The 16,097-nt window shown below is 42.8% G+C and overlaps 1 protein-coding gene across 1 annotated transcript in view; it reads left to right on the plus strand.

Annotated features, from left to right (window-relative positions):
* Positions 1-16,097, plus strand: part of LOC309543141 (uncharacterized protein) — a gene marked incomplete at its 3' end in the record, with an annotated part of 1,180,881 nt that overhangs the window by 812,787 nt on the left and 351,997 nt on the right. The window lies entirely within an intron of this gene.

Below are 16,097 nucleotides of genomic sequence, written 5' to 3' on the forward strand. Positions count from 1 at the left end.
GCAAAGAAAAACCAGGAGCAATTTGGCAGCGATGTTCCTACCGTGGATAACCAACAAGATGGCCGACCTCCAAACATCCGGGTGTGGTGCAGATGAGGCTCGGCAAGCTCCTCCTGACGCGTTTCATCATTACCACGTCTTCGAGGGTCCTATGCTAACCTGTACCTGGGTATGTGGGAGCAGAATTTTTTATCTATGTACACCTGCCACATTTTGCTATGGCAGAGGTACATAGATGATATTCTGCTTGTGTGGGATGGGACAGAAAAATTGTTAAAGGATTGTTTCCAAAAATGTAACCAAAATTACATGAATCTCTTCTTTACTATGACATGACCAGCATTGGGTAAATTTTCTCAATGTTAGCATATGTAAAGATAGTACAGGACGTTTTAGTAGCAAACTTTACAGAAAAGAAACAGGAGGCAATACTCTTTTGCATGTGGCAAGCTTTCACCTAGAACCCTTAATAAATCCATTTCTTTCAGTCAATTCTTTCGAATTGTACATCTAAGGAGGATTTTCAAAATGAAGCAGATGAACTCACTAAAAGACTCCTGGAAAGAGGATACACTAAAACATGTCTAAAAAAGGCCTTTAATCGAGGTAGGAGCCTAGAAAGACTGGATATTTTATTCAGAAATAAAGAAAAAGGGAAAAAGGAAGGAATGGATAAAGAGAATCCCACTAGAGTAATATTAGGCTTTTCCAAGAGAATGATGGGATCCACAAGATCCTGAAAAAACATTGATCAATTCTAATGGATGACCCAGTTCTGACAAATTTTGTAACACCATTCCCATCCATTACTTATAGAAGAGCAGGCTCCATCAAAGAAGCGCTAGTTCAGAGTGAATATAAGGGAGAGCAAAGAAGGGATTCATTTTGAGACTTGGGAACATTTCCATGTGTGGGATGCTTCCAATGTCCGGTTATTCAAAAATGTAGAGTCACAATATTACTAAATGGGGAAAAATTTACAGCAAGACATTTTGTCAATTGCAAAACCAAAGGCATTATTTACCTAATGCGATGCGAATATAGTTCGTTCTATGTAGGCAAAATGCGACAAGAACTGGGAAAATGAGTAAATAAGCACATGCATAGCATGAGAATCAGAAATTTATAGCTACCACTGGGAAGACATGTAGCTAAGACACATAAATATAGAATGCCCAGGGTTACCTAAATGGCTTGGACAGACTGCATATCCCAGCTAGAAGGGGAGACTGGAATAAGACGCTGCTACAGCAGGAAATGCGCTGGATCAAAAGATCTAATGCCACCTCCCCCCCCAGGATTAAATGAAACTGAAAGTTATAGACCATTTCTGCTGGGTTTTTCCTCAGGAAAAACAGATTAGGTATTTAAACACCAATGTGGGGGGGGGGGGGGGGGTCTCTGGATGGGACCTTGCCCCCCTTGTTCCTTTTGGGATAAAATGGAAAATATAAGTGGATGTTAGGAATGGGCTTTACCCATCTTCTCCTTCCCTGTGAGTCTGGTTTTGAAATTATTGAGACTTAGATATCCTATCATTCGTGTTTCTATTATTGATTTTGTTTATTATGTTTTGAATGTTTTGTTGTGATCACCGGGGTATGATGCCCTGATGTACCTTCCCGTTTTATATGGGGGGAGGGTCCCTCAGGGTATAGTGCACGGTGAAATGAGAAGCATTGTTTTACATTTGCAGTAATTCAACAAATGTAATGTAATTCCACCCCTTGTTTTTGACATGACCTGGCGGCTCACATAGGGAGGTAAATAGGCCCGTGCTGTATTTAGTCTGTACCCGGCACAGGTAAGCCCCAGCTATTGCTATGCTGGGGCACTTTATGCCACTGGTAGAGACAGATGGCATCTTCTGTCTCCCAGCATCCCAGACCAGTGTCAGGATGTGGTGGCGTTTTCCCTGTGTCGGCGGTTGTCTTCCTGGTGTGGGCGGTCTTTAGCCTCCCCCTGGTCAAATAGGTAAGGAAGGGCTGTAATTTCCTGCACATACATTTCCTCATTGATATACAATCCCTCTTTCCTTCTTCTCTAATGGGGATCAATATGGTGGAACCCTGCACATTATATATATATATATATATATATATATATATATATATATATATACAGTATATATATATATATTTACCTCTTTTAAACAGTGAACAATCTAGCCGTAAGGTGGAAAGATTGGGAGGTCATAGCAACTGAAGTGAAGGAATTGTAAGTCATTGTTGGTTGTACTTTCAAAGTGGTAAATAATTCCTGATGAAGAAAGCTAATCTTCACTTTTGAAATGCGTTGGATATTCCATCTGGTGCTGCAACTTCTGTACCTAGTGTGCCAGTAGAATGTCTGGGATCCAGCTGGAAAACATACCACCTGCTTCAAATTTTAAATACTCGTAATATGGTTGTACTTGTCCCCTAGAGGGAATTGTTCAATAATTTTTTACTGGATGTTGTAATAAATATGGATAATTTTTAAGAATTTTGTGCTATTTTTGGAAATCTAGGAGAATGCTCTAGTTGTAGATTGCCAATATAGAGAGGGGTTTCTTTTGTCAAGTAGATTTGGGATGAAGGCAAATACACCCCCTGTCATGTGGGTTTTCTTTTTAAATTACATACTCATATTATACTCTTGTTTTTTCCTTCCATGTATATGCAACTCTATGTTTACCCTTGGAGTCAAGTCTGTGCCCACAGTTTGGTCCCATTAGGGGTGGGCTGGTCTGAGAACATCAAGACATCTATAAACTCTCTTCCAGTACCTTCCTTTGTTGAGATGAATATATCATTGTAAACAACTATTCATAATTTTCTGTATTGATTATTCTTACATTTAAAGCGGTAGTATACTCTGCTATATGACTTTTACCTACAGGTAAGCCTATAATAAGGCTTACCTGTAAGTACAATTAACCACTTAAGCCCCGGAAGATTTTACCTCCATTCCGACCAGGGTTTTTTTTGCGATTTTTTACTGCGTGACTTTAACAGACAATTGCGCGGTCGTGCGATGCTGTACCTAAACGAATTTCACGTCCTTTTTTCCCACAAACAGAGCTTTCTTTTGGTGGTATTTGATCACCTGTGCGATTTTTTGATCATGCGCTATAAACAAAAAAAGATCGTTAATTTTGCAAAAATAACAATATTTTTCACATTTTTTTATATGAAATTTCCAAAAAAAAATGTAAAAATCAAAATTTTTTAACATTTTCGGCCAATTTGTTTTATGCTACGTATGTTTGGTAAAAAAAAATCGTAAAAAGCGTATTTTGATTGGTTTGCGCAAAAGTTATTGCGTTTACTAACAAAGGGAAAGATTTTTGTCATTTTTGGTGTTTTTTTTTAACGAGTAATGGCGGCGATCTGCAATTTTTTTTGCAGGACTGCGACATTGCGGCGGACAGATCGGACCCTTGACTGACATTTTTGACACTTTTGGGGTTACCAGTGACATTACTGCAGTAATTAGTGCTAAAAATATGCACTGTTACTGTAAAAATGACACTGGCAGGGAAGGGGTTAACTGTATTGGAGAGGGAGGGGTTAAGTGTGTCCTAGGGGCGTGATTCTAACTGTAGTGGGACACGGCTATTGGTGTAAAAACAGAGATCAATGGTTCTACATAGTAGAACCGTCTGATCTCCATTTTTACACAGGGGAGAATGACAGGCGGCTTGTTTACATAAGCCGCCCGCCTTTCTCCCATTCTACCGACGATCGTAGTGTCACACGCGCGGACTCCTCCGTGATGTCAGCTCCCTCTGCCTCGGCGTTGTCCAGAGGACCGTGCCGGGGCTTCGTTCTAAGGTAAGTATTTCGATGCATACTAGCTTATTATGCCTTTGTCTTACAGGGTTTGTTTGTTTTTTTTAGGAGTATACAACCGCTTTAATAAAAATGTAATGATTAAAAAAAAAAAAAAACCTCCACAGCGATGTGAAAGACTCATTGCCAGTTATCGCAAACGCGTGATTGCATTTGTTGCCGCCAAGGGTGACACAACAAGTTGTTAGGTTTAGAGGGCAATTACTTTTTTTATGGGACTTTATTTACAGTATATACATTCATAAGCATGAATGCTTATGAATGTATGAGCCTGTCCGTTCTCATCAGATCCCATCTGATTCCGATCCGCTGGACGGATGGAAAATAGGGTTTCCATCCGTCCGGATTTCACGGACAAGATCGGAATAGGATAGCAGCGGGTGTCAGCGGAGATGTCTCCGCTGACATCCGCTGCCCCATAGGGATGCATGGAGGATCCGATCAGATCCGCCTAAAAAACTGACAGACGGATCTGATCGGATCGTTCGTGTGAAAGGACCCTAATGCAACAGAACCTGAAATGAGACAACTTAATATAGTTCATTATTTCCGGCTAGCTCCGCCTATAACGATCCTATACTATTGTGAGAAATACCGACAGCTCTGTATAGAATGTCTTCTATGACGCTCACAGTGGGGAATGTTGGTGTGCAAATAAAAGGTATATTTTGTAAATAGGGCCTAAGCCCCCGTTCACACTAAGGCGACCTGTGAGGTGACCTGGTCGCCTCCAGACTTGTATAAAGTATTCAAAATTTCTACTTGAGTAAAAGTACAAGTGCTCGATCAAAAAGTGACTTAAGTAGAAGTACTAAAGTATTCAACATTTTTTTTACTTAAGTATTGCAAGTAGTTTTTTCAAAAAATTAGCTACTTAAGTACTAAAAGTAAAAAGTACCAGTAGTTTTGAAAAAAAAATTCTACTCAAGTACTGAAAGTAGAAGTAGAAGTACTGTGTTATGTAGTTATTAAAGAAAGAAGTCAAAAGTTTGAACATCATATTGTTTTTTTATTATTTCAAATGATTTATTCAAATGATTAACCTAAAGGACAATCACAATTCCTTAGGCTGTAACTTTTTGTAAACAAAAAACAGATAAAGTATGTCCCTCACTTCCCCTTTTAAAGCCAGGGGTGGTCTCCTTCCTGAGCTTCCTCACTCTCACAGCCAGGCAGATCACTTGAAGTTGAAGGGCCAGGGGTGGAAGGTGGTGTTTTTGGTTCGTCCATCTTTCAGCTGATCAAAAGGCAGAACAGGAGCATGCGCAGTCTTCTTAATCGCAATTTGATTTGATTTGCTCAATTGATGATGATGTGCCAGGCCAGCTTCATCAAACCTACAATGCTTAAAGTGAAAAATGCATCAAAAACTACTAACAAAGTGGCTGTGCTAAAAATGCTAATAAAGTGCCTGCAATTATTTATATTCTTCTTGTATTCAAAATCATCGCCCACAGTATCAAAAATAAAGTGACATGTCTGTGCTAAATGCAGTGCAAATTATTCCCACAATGTAAATTTAATTTATATAAAATATATATGACAATACCACAAAATAAGTTGTGATTGTGAATAAGTTAGGTGCAAGTTTAAGTGTGTAAACTAAACTTTATAACGAAAAGTCTATAACTGAATTCCAGTGTGCAATCTAAGAAGTGCTGTCACTTGCTGTCAGATGCTTCCACCTTTCTTCTGTGAGCTGCTCAAGTAAAGTGGTGGACTGGATAGCCTCTCTCTCTGCCTCTCACCTTAGTAGCACTGGCACTGCACTGGTTCAAAAAGCTGTCTATATTATTGTCATTATAAGAACTTGTCAGAACATGCTTCCATCACCTGTCCTTCACACTAGTAGTGCTCATTTGCTTTGCTCAAGTCAAGTGTCACTGCCAGTGGCCACTGCAGTGCAGGCACAGCCGCACAGGCAGAGGCAGGCCGCAGGAAGCACAGGCACCACCACAACACAACACTTATGGTCCATGGACCATGGATGGTCGGATAATCATCATAGCCGTCAGTCTCACTCTTCTTGGTTCAAAAAAGTCACCCATGACCCGTGTGTATATAATATATTAATATTTTATATTGATTATTTGATTCTCAAATGGCACATTTGCCATGGCAAGGATTAGGCCCTCTTCACGGTCCACCTCACTCACCTCATAGAGAAGATGAGATAACGAAGAAAATGCTCCGAGTCCCGCCGCCCGTGTCACAACTCCTCTCAGTAAGGGCCCTAAGGGGTGGAGTCTGAGTGACACACAATACGTTTAGAGGCGGAGACCTCGAGCGGGAAGACGGCAGCATGGCTCCTCCAGTGCGGTCTTAACTTCATGATCATGACAGTGATTCCGCGGGCCGCGGCGCGAGCGAGGCTGTGGGATTGATTGAATTGAGTTGTGCTGCCTACTGCTACACGCTACCTACTACTAAATTGTGAGTCAGTATATTTTATTTCATTTTTATATATAAAAGCGGTATTGTTGAGCACTACTAGCCACTACTGTAGATCTCCTGGCTGTCACTTTGTCACATGTTGGGGAATCACAGCGGCTCGGCTCCAGAAGTGGCGGGTGTCCCCGTCATCCTGCCAGGGCCGCCAAGAAGTTCATCACCTAATCCTAAATTATTAATATCTTATGAGGAGAGGACCTATGAGATTGAGAATTGAAATAATTAAATATATATGACTTTTTGAACCAGTGCAGTCAGTGCCACAGTGCCACCCAGACGCTATCCACCAGTGCCACCACCATTAAGTGTGTTGGTCGGTCACTCGAGCACTGAAGGAGGTGGGAGCATCTGACAAGTGAACTGACACTTTAGATTTGCACACTGGAATTCAGCCAAGTTGTGTTTGTTAGTAGTTTCTTGATGCACTTTAAGCGCTGTAGCACAATTTATTTGTTTGTTTCATATTTTCTTTTTATTGGAAAGATTTGGTATAGCAGCTTTTGTTATACACAGCCTTTATTTTCGTATGCGCTGATTTACAAATGACATTATACACATTTTTTTGAGCTTTATGCAACCTGCCATCTACTGTTCTGGCAGTGGTAATTTTTTTAAAAGTAACTAGTAACTATGCAGCACAAAAAAAAAATACTTGAGTAGAAGTATCGAAATCATCGAAAAAATGTAGTGAAGTAAAAGTAGAAGTAGGAGAAAAAAATTCTACTCTAGGAAAGTACAGATACCGCATTTCGGTACTTAAGTACAGTACTTAAGTAGTTCTACTTCGTTACTATACATCTCTGGTCGCCTCACAGGTCGCCGTAGGTCGCCTCCCATAGGGAAGCTGCGGACCCGTTCTAATAGGAGCGACACAAGTCGCTCCGACTTAGAAAAAGGGTCCGGAGCTTCTTTGGGGCGACCAGGAGGCGAGCGCCATAGACTTCAATGTTATGAAGTCCGTGGTGGCCTCTCCGAGGTCGCGGCGCGCTGCTCGCACCGCGACCTCGGAGGTCGCGGTGCGAAGTAGCGTCGCCCCTATGTGAACGGGGCCTAAATCACACTGTGCTGTTATGGGAACATGCACGTTCCTGTGTGTGTTACTGCACTGCATACTACATAAAATGGTGTGATGCTGTGCCATTCATTCTGAATGCATTATAAAAATGCTACTCCATTACACCTCACCACCAGAGGGGGCGCTGCATAGCAGGGCAATGCATAGCAATGCCCTAACATGTTGCAGTGCGGTGGTCTGTCAAAAAAGGCCACCACCTGTCAGTTTTGATTTCAGGACCTCTGAAGTGCATGTCAGTCCGGGCATTCTGAATGGGGAGCTTAATGCAATGCATACTGACATGTGCGAAAACATGTGTGCTTTAGCGTAGCGCCCCTCAGTGGTCAGGTGCTAGCTCCTCTCCTGTGATTGGCTGAGTGTGAATTACCTCACAGCTGTGTGCTGCCATGTTCCCGCCTCCCAGCTCTTCTCTTGTTCTTGGCTGAAGGAAGTCTGTCCTCTCCTCACAGCTGTTACCTCAGGTTTTCCCGCCTCTGAGCTCCTCTCTTGGGATTGGCTGTGGAGGTCCCTCACTCACCTCACATCTGTTACCTCATGTTTTCCCGCCTCTAAGCTGCTCTCTTGTGATTGGCTGCGGAGGTATCTCACTCCCCTCACAGCTGTTACATCAGGTTTTTCCCCCTTCCAGCTAGGGAAGCCTATTACTCACCTCACAGATGTCTTCTCTCCCGTCACTTATCTCCCAGCTGTCTCCTCAGGTTTTCTTTCCTCTCAGCGCCTCTCTTGTGATTGGCTGAGAACACCTGCCACTCCCCTCACAGCTTCTCCCCAGATTTCCCCACCTCTCAGCTCCTCTCTTGATTGGCTGAGGACAATACTCAGGTATTGTGAGTTTCGGAACTCTCTAGAATCCCCAAACTGAGCCGCTCTCCACAGATAAAGGTAACTAGAACCCTCTATGGGACTCTAAGGCTTCCCATCCACTGACTGATTGTTTTTCCTTCAGGATGCATTCTGGACGTGTGTGACATGATGCATAGTGCCGCTTCTTCAGGCCTAAAATGTTTTTTTAAGCGTGCAAAAAGAAAAAAAACACAAACACAAAAACAGAAAAACAACACAAAAACAAAGGTTAAATAATGGCTCCCGGTGTTCATGCTGCAAAACAAAGTTCAGGAACTTCTTTTAAAGTGACATGCATTGCGCAATGCAGGTCGCCGTGATTGGCAGAACCGAAATACGTTTTTAGGTGCCATTCAAATTAATGGCATCTGAAATGTGATTTTGGTCATTCACGCTTGGGCATTCTGAAATCGGTTCAATAGACTTCAACAGAGAAGCCACAGAAAAGCATATAGTGGGTTTTTGCCATGATTTTGCTGCAATTTGCGTTTTGCTTTTATCCACCTAACAACAAAATTGCAAAAAAAAGCATAAAAAATGCAAAACTCATCAAAAAACGAGTGAAAAATGCGTGTGCAAAAACGCAAAATGCAACACAAAAAGCACTGCAGAAACATAATTCAGCCATACAGTTTGTATTTCGCATTCGCATGCGGTTTCACATTTACACCAAAATGGTGTAGAACCCTTTTTTTGGTCTGTACTAGGGATCGATCGATTATCGGCAAAGCCAATATATCAGGGGCCGATATGCACTTTCCCCGATATATTGGAATCGGCCCCTGAGGTTACCAATATTGCCGATATTTCGGGAAAGTGCTTGTACCGGAGTGATGTCTGCAGCTAGAGGCATCACCCCGGTACCGGTGTCCATAGCCGAGGGTCGGCTGAGAAGCTGCTCGGCTGTCATTACAAGGAGCGGGAGGGGATGTCCCCCCTCCCGCCGCCTTCCGCGGCTCGCCCGAGTGTGCTGAGCCCACCCAGTTGTGTGACAAAAGCGAATGAATATTCGCTTTTGCCAAATGGGTTATCCTCCTGGCCAATCAGGAAGTGGGTTGTTGTTGAGCCAGGGAATGCCCAGCGGCTCTGTTTTGTATGTTGTTCTCTTTTCTAAAACTAATAAAAAGAATTTTCCAAAAAAAAAAAAGGAGGGGGGTCCTGAGACCCGTTTCCCGATTGGCCGAAAGAGAAGCCATCCTATTGGCAAAGGAGATGCAGGGGAAGCCCGACCAATGAAGGGGGACATGGAGGAGACTGAGAGGGGAAGCCGCCTCCACCGCCACCACCGCCACCACCACCGCCGCCTCCACATGTCAGTCCAAGGGCAGCACAGGGTGAACGAGCGGGCGATGGGGGGGGGGGTGTATGGTGTGCGGTGCGGGCTGGAACTGGTATGGTCCGTGGTCAGGTCCACCTGCCGCCCCCCCGACCCATGGAGCACCAGCCGCCACTGTTTTTGACTACTTATATTCCTAATATAACTTATCATACTCCAAGGTCTCGAGTCTCATTTCAGGGTGGCCCTGAGGCATTTACCAAACCAAGATTTGTATCTGTTGACGGGTATACCCAAGGTGTCAGAGGTACAGAGGTCTTTGTAGAGGTCAAGGTAAGAACAGAGGACCCAATTTAACCAGCGGCTCCTGCGGGAGTAGCGCTACATTTTAATTCTATTTTAAACTGAATTGGTAGTTTTACAAGGTATTTGTGTACAATCCACTTTCGGGTTAGTGCTAAAACTTCATCAATCAAACTGCCCTGGACGTGAGTTCCAGCATAATCTATAATTATTGTGTGGTATAATTGGCAGGAGCTTCTTTGTACCTCCTGCAAAAACAAACATGCAGTGAAAGTAAGTTGACAGTTAAAGTTTACTGTGACCCCACCCACTGTCTCCATGGTTCCGTTCAGTGCTGCTGTGTCTTCCAACACCGAGCTGTGCAAAAAGGTAAGGCTACATTTATCTCTATATAACAGAGTACTACAAGAGGCAGGATGGACCATCCAGATGGATTAGACCTCATGTACACGGCTGATGATAAACGGACGTATAGGAGCAGTTAGGCGTTTTTTTCTTTTCAGCAGCTTCTGAACTCTCCTCTATGTTATCTTATCTGTCCATGTACACTGATAAGCTTATAGTAGTTTAGAGGCAGAAACAAGAAATTTTATTTATGATTTGCCACATTGAATGTCTAGCTGCCTCCATCCCTAAATGTATACACAAAAACAGAGACAAGAATGTGGGACTTTAAAGTTGTATACACACTATACAACTTTTGTTGTCAGATTTCCTTTAGATTTACCTTTTCTATATAGTGCAAGGGTCTGCCTGATTGCATACAAATTGAAAGTGTTTAGGTTTGACCTCGTATTATATGGTTTTGGTAAAGTGGGGTACACACTAGTAGAAAATCTGCCGAAAATTCCCGCCCGATGTGAAATCGTCCGATTTTCGCCTAGTGTGTACACAACTTTCAGCAGCCGATGCCGACATTTTCAACGAACAAAAAAAACGGAGGGACAAACACCAAAATGTTTTTCCGTCCGTCCCCAGACGACCGATTTTCGTTTAATGTGTATGCAGTACGTCCGTGAAAAATCGGATACGAAAGACCGCGCATGATCTGAAGTTGCTGACAACCCGGAAGTCTAGGAACAAATGTGCCAAAAAAAAAGAAAAATCGGACGAGAAATTTCGTGAACATTTATGCACTGTCGAATAAAAACGGTAATGAACGCTGAGAAGACAGAGAAAAATTGGAGGATATTTAGTTCGATTTTCATCAAGTGTGTACGGCCCTTAATAGTGAAGGAAAAAATCTAAAGAAAATTGTATAGTGTGTATAGCCCATTAGGCTCGGTTCACACTGGAGCGGCACGACTCTGTACTACTTCGGGGGCGACTTGTGCATTCCCATGCACCACGACTTCGGAGCGACTTGCACAGACTTCATATAATGAATGTCTATGTAAGTCGCTCCGAGGTCGCCCTGAAGTAGTACAGGACCCTTTTTCTAAGTCGGAACGACTGTCGCTCCTATTAGAACGGGTCCTGTACCAGTCAATGGACCGCGAGGGAGCGCGACTTGTCAGGCTGACAAGTCGCGTTAGTGTGAATCGAGACTAAATGAGGTCAACTAGACATAAAAGCTTATTGAATAAATACATATGCATATAACGATATTGTTACATGGACACATACAGAGATATAGCATTCAGTAGATTGCATAGTACATATTGAATCAAAAAAATAAATACAATGTTTCTAGGATCAAACAAGGACCTCTCAAGAATAAAATGAATACAATAAGACATCATAGTCTCTGTGTGCTCACAATCTTTAAATATGTCACAATTCAAACATACATCTGAGTTATTTGTAGGCTTACCGTGTTTCATTGACCTCCGTCCATTCATCAGGAGCTTGAATGTAAATATATGTCTAAGAGTAAAGATATGGGTTATAATGATATGTAAAATAATACATTATAAAGAGGGGTATAATGGAAAAAACACTACCTTATGCAGTGTCGTAGATCCATGAGCAGTCCAGTATAGGAGAGGGAGACCGAAGCCGATCCGGGGAACGCCCGACCCGGGGCTGAGGCATGGATAACATCCAGCACACCGGGGCAGCAGAGAGGAGAGGGCCATGGACAGAGTGGAATGCAACTTTAACCACTTGCCGACCGCTCACGTTGAGCCTACTGCGGCAACGTGGCTCGTTATCGTCCAGCGACGTAGACCTACATTGCTGGACTCCTCCTCTTGTGGGCGGCGCGTGCCGCCGAAGGCTCGCTCCCGCTTTATTCAGTCACAGCGGGAGTCGGGCCAGGGGAGGAGCGGCGGTAATCACCGCCGCTCTTCCCCAATCGTCGGGGATCGAGTGAGGAGATCCGCCCGCTTGTGTAAACAAAGCGGGCGGATCTCCTAAGTGACAGGCAGGGACAGATTGCAGGATTCAGCATAGCTGAACATATGCGATCTGTCCCTGTGTCACTCAGTCACCTCCCCCCACACATTAGTAAGCACCAGGCATACATTAACCCCTCCCTCTCCAATAAAATTTAACCCCTGCCCTGCCAGTGTCATTTTTACAGTGACAGTGCATATGTATAGCACTGATTACTGTAGTAATGTCACTGGTACCCCCAAAAGTGTCAAAAATCTCAGTCAAGGATCCGATCTGTCCGCCGCAATGTCGCAGTCCCGCAAAAAAAATCGCAGATGGCCGCCAGATCGCAGCCATTACTAGTTAAAAAAAAAACAATAAAAATGACATAAATTTCCCGTAGTTAGTAGCTGCGATAACTTTTGCGCAAACCAATCAAAATACGCTTATTGCGATTTTTTTTATCAAAAATATGTAGCAGAAAACAAATTGGCCTAAAATGTTAAAAAATTTTGATTTTTACATTTTTTGGGGGAATTTCATATAAAAAAATGTGAAAAATATTGTTATTTTTTCAAAACTGTCGCTCTTTTTTTGTTTATAGCGCAAAAAGTAACAATCGCACAGGTGATCAAATACCACCAAAAGAAAGCTCAATTTGTGGGGAAAAAAGGACATCAATTTAATTTGGGTACAGCATCACACGACCGCGCAATTGTCCGTTAAAATAACGCAGTGCCCGAATCGCAAAATATGGCCTGGTCAGGAAGGGGGTAAAATCTTCCAGTCTTAAAGCGGTTAAAAATACGCTCATTGAGAATTTTTTTGTCAAAGACATGTAGCTAAATACATTTTGGCCTAAATATATGACAAAAATTGAATATATTGGATATTTTTTAACTGTCAATGTAGAAAAATATTGTTATTTTTTCAAAATTGTCGCATTTTTTTATTAATATCGCAAAAAATGAAAAGCGCAGAGATGATCAAATACCACCAAAAGAAAGCTCTGTTTGTGGAGAAAAAAATACCTAAATTTCGTTTGGGTACGGCGTTGCATGACCGCGCAATTGTCAGTTAAAGTCGCACAGTGCCGGATCGCAAAAAGTAGCATGGACGTAGGGCAGGAAAATCCTCCGGTGGTAAAGTGGTTAAAAACTCCAAGGATGACACTCCAGAGAGAAACACAATGGAGGCACGCTGGGACCACCGTAAAGTCTGAAAGTGTACTGTATTTTTCCGTGTATAAGACGCCCCCCACTTTTCCAACCCAAACTTAAGAAATCAATATTTTAAACATAACCAGGACACATTTTTGGACACATTTATATTTAGTAATCACCAGTACTGCAGGTTACGTTTACATAATCGTACTATGATAATTTGCAGCATATCACTTTATTCAGCCTCTGTTGCATCACTGTTCTCTTCTTCGTCAGTTTCAATTTCTTCAACTGCTATTGCCTTGCTCGTTTGCATAGCTATTTATATTGTTCGAATTTTGCAGAGTAAGACAATCACTTACCAGTATTCATTTGTTTATTTTGTGACATCTGGGCTCAGAACGTTCTCTCGCATCTCTTTCTCGCATCTGCGCACTCTCCACCTCCAACGCGATTGCATCTGCACACTCTCCACCTTTACAGCATCAGCTGATGTCCAAAGCTCGCGATTGGAGGAAGCCTCTTTGACAGCTTATGGGCAGCTACGCGCCCGCATGGCTCTCTATTCTGCTGACTGACTGTGTATAAGACGCCCCTCGATTTTCAGCATAACAGTTTTAGCAAAAAGTAGCGTCTTATACACGGAAAAATACGGTATATATGTAAAATAAAAAAAGGGGTAAGAAACTGGAAAAACTACATCTTGAGATAAAAGTAAATATTGAAATATATATATTCAAACAAGTAGACCCAGAAAGAGTGCCAGGGAAGACGAAACCACCAGGGTAAATGTGTTCATGTAGCACTGCCCCTGTAAGGACTGCCAGATATTCACTTTACGGGTCCCCCTGAGTTACCAGTACACAGTCCTAGCAAATAAAGTTCTCAGTTTATCCCTCTTCAGCTCGCTCTAAGAGCCGGTTCACATACAGGCGACCCGACTTGCCGGGGCGACCTGTGAAGTAGCGGTGCACAGCGCACCGCGACCTCGGGGGGACATGCACGGACTTCATATCATTGAAGTCAATGCAGGTCACTCCAGGTCGCCCCAAAGTAGTACAGGACCCTTTTTCTAAGTCGGAGCGACTTGTGTCGATCCTATTAGAACGGGTCCTGTGCTAATCTATGGCAGGTGACCCACGGCGACTTGTCAGGCGACCAAGTCGCCTGACAAGTTGCCCCAGTATGAACCGGCTCTAAAAATCAGTCCAAGGGTATGTGGTTGTTTTTGTTTATTTGATCATTTGGGGATAGGAGACAGGAATAGTGGCATACTCCATTTTAACTATGCACAATGTTGAGGACTCATATCTTCAGGTACAGCCAGGCTGTTGATTCACCCTGCCACCATGGATACATTTTTAGTTGAGTTTCTTCTCCCAAGACAACTCAGTGAATAAACATTTATCTTCAGGACACTCTCCTTAGCATCCTCTTTCTCTCGACCTGCTGACACCCGTCCACTGACTATCCTACACACACATGGGTGGCCCCCCTCAGGTCAGGCCCCTAGACACAAGTCCCTGTACTCACGATACTGTAGTCCCAGGGTCTCCAGTAGGGATCGACCGATTATTGGCAAAGATGTTCATTAGCAAACTTCAGATGGGCCTGTACATGTGCTTTCTTGGGCAGGGGGACCTTGAAGGGAACTGCAGGATTTCAGTCCTTTACGGCGTAGTGTTACCAATTGTTTTCTTGGTGACTATGGTCCCAGCTGCCTTGAGGTCATTGACAAGATTCTCCCGTGTAGTTTTGGGCTGATCCCTCACCTTTCTCATGATCATTGAAATGCCCCGAGTTGAGATCTTGCATAGAGCCCCAGACCGAGGGAGATTGACAGATATTTGGTGTTTCTTCCATTTGCGAAAAATCACACCAACTGTTGTCACCCTCTCTGCTTGGCCATGGTCTTGTAGCCCATTCCAACCTTGTGTAGGTCTACAATCTTCTCCCTGACATCCTTGGACAGCTCTTTGGTCTTGGCCATTGTGGAGATATTGGAATCTGATTGATTGATTGATTGCTTCTGTGGACAGGTGTCTTCTATACAGGTAACAAGCTGAGATTAGGAGCACTCCCTTTAAGAGAGGAGTGCTCCTAATCTCAGCTTGTTACCTGTATAGAAATATCCTGGGAGGCAGAAATCTTGCTGATTGATAGGGGATCAAATATCTTTTCACTCTTTAAAATGCAAATCAATTGATAACTTTTTTGAAATGCATTTTTCTGGGTATTTTTTTTTTTTTTTTTTTGTTATTCTGTCTCTCACTGGTAAAATAAACCGACCATTAAAATTACAGACTGATCATTTCTTTGTCAGTGGGCAAACGTACAAAATCAGCAGGGGGTCAAATACTTTTTTTCCTCACTGTATTTGGGTTTTCCACAGCAGTGGCTCTTCCTTATACAACTCACTGGGATTGATTTACTAAAGGCAAATACACTGTGCACTGCAAGTGCAGTTGCTCCAGTGCTTAGTAAATGAGGTAAAGCTTAATTTTACAAACAATACCCAGTCGCGTACAAGCAAAATAAAAAAACACAGCATTTTTTTGCTTGAACATGATTGGATGATAGAAATCAGCAGAGCTACTCTTCCTTTTATAACTTCCCCTTCGTATATTTAGCTCTAGTAAATCAACAACCATTGTATATGTTTGTGTCCAGAGGGTGTGCACAGGGTATGTACATAGCAGGGAATGCGAGCTTAAACCTGCCCAAGGTGAGAGCTATTGTTATTCATGAATAGGACTAAGCACGCAGAACAACCAGTTCTGTTCCAATAGCCAGCCCTCCTTCACATTGAACCCGGCTTTGAAATTGTGCGACTTCAT

Source organism: Pelophylax lessonae, assembly GCF_965119305.1.
Source record: "Pelophylax lessonae genome assembly, chromosome: 13".
Taxonomy (NCBI): domain Eukaryota; kingdom Metazoa; phylum Chordata; class Amphibia; order Anura; family Ranidae; genus Pelophylax; species Pelophylax lessonae.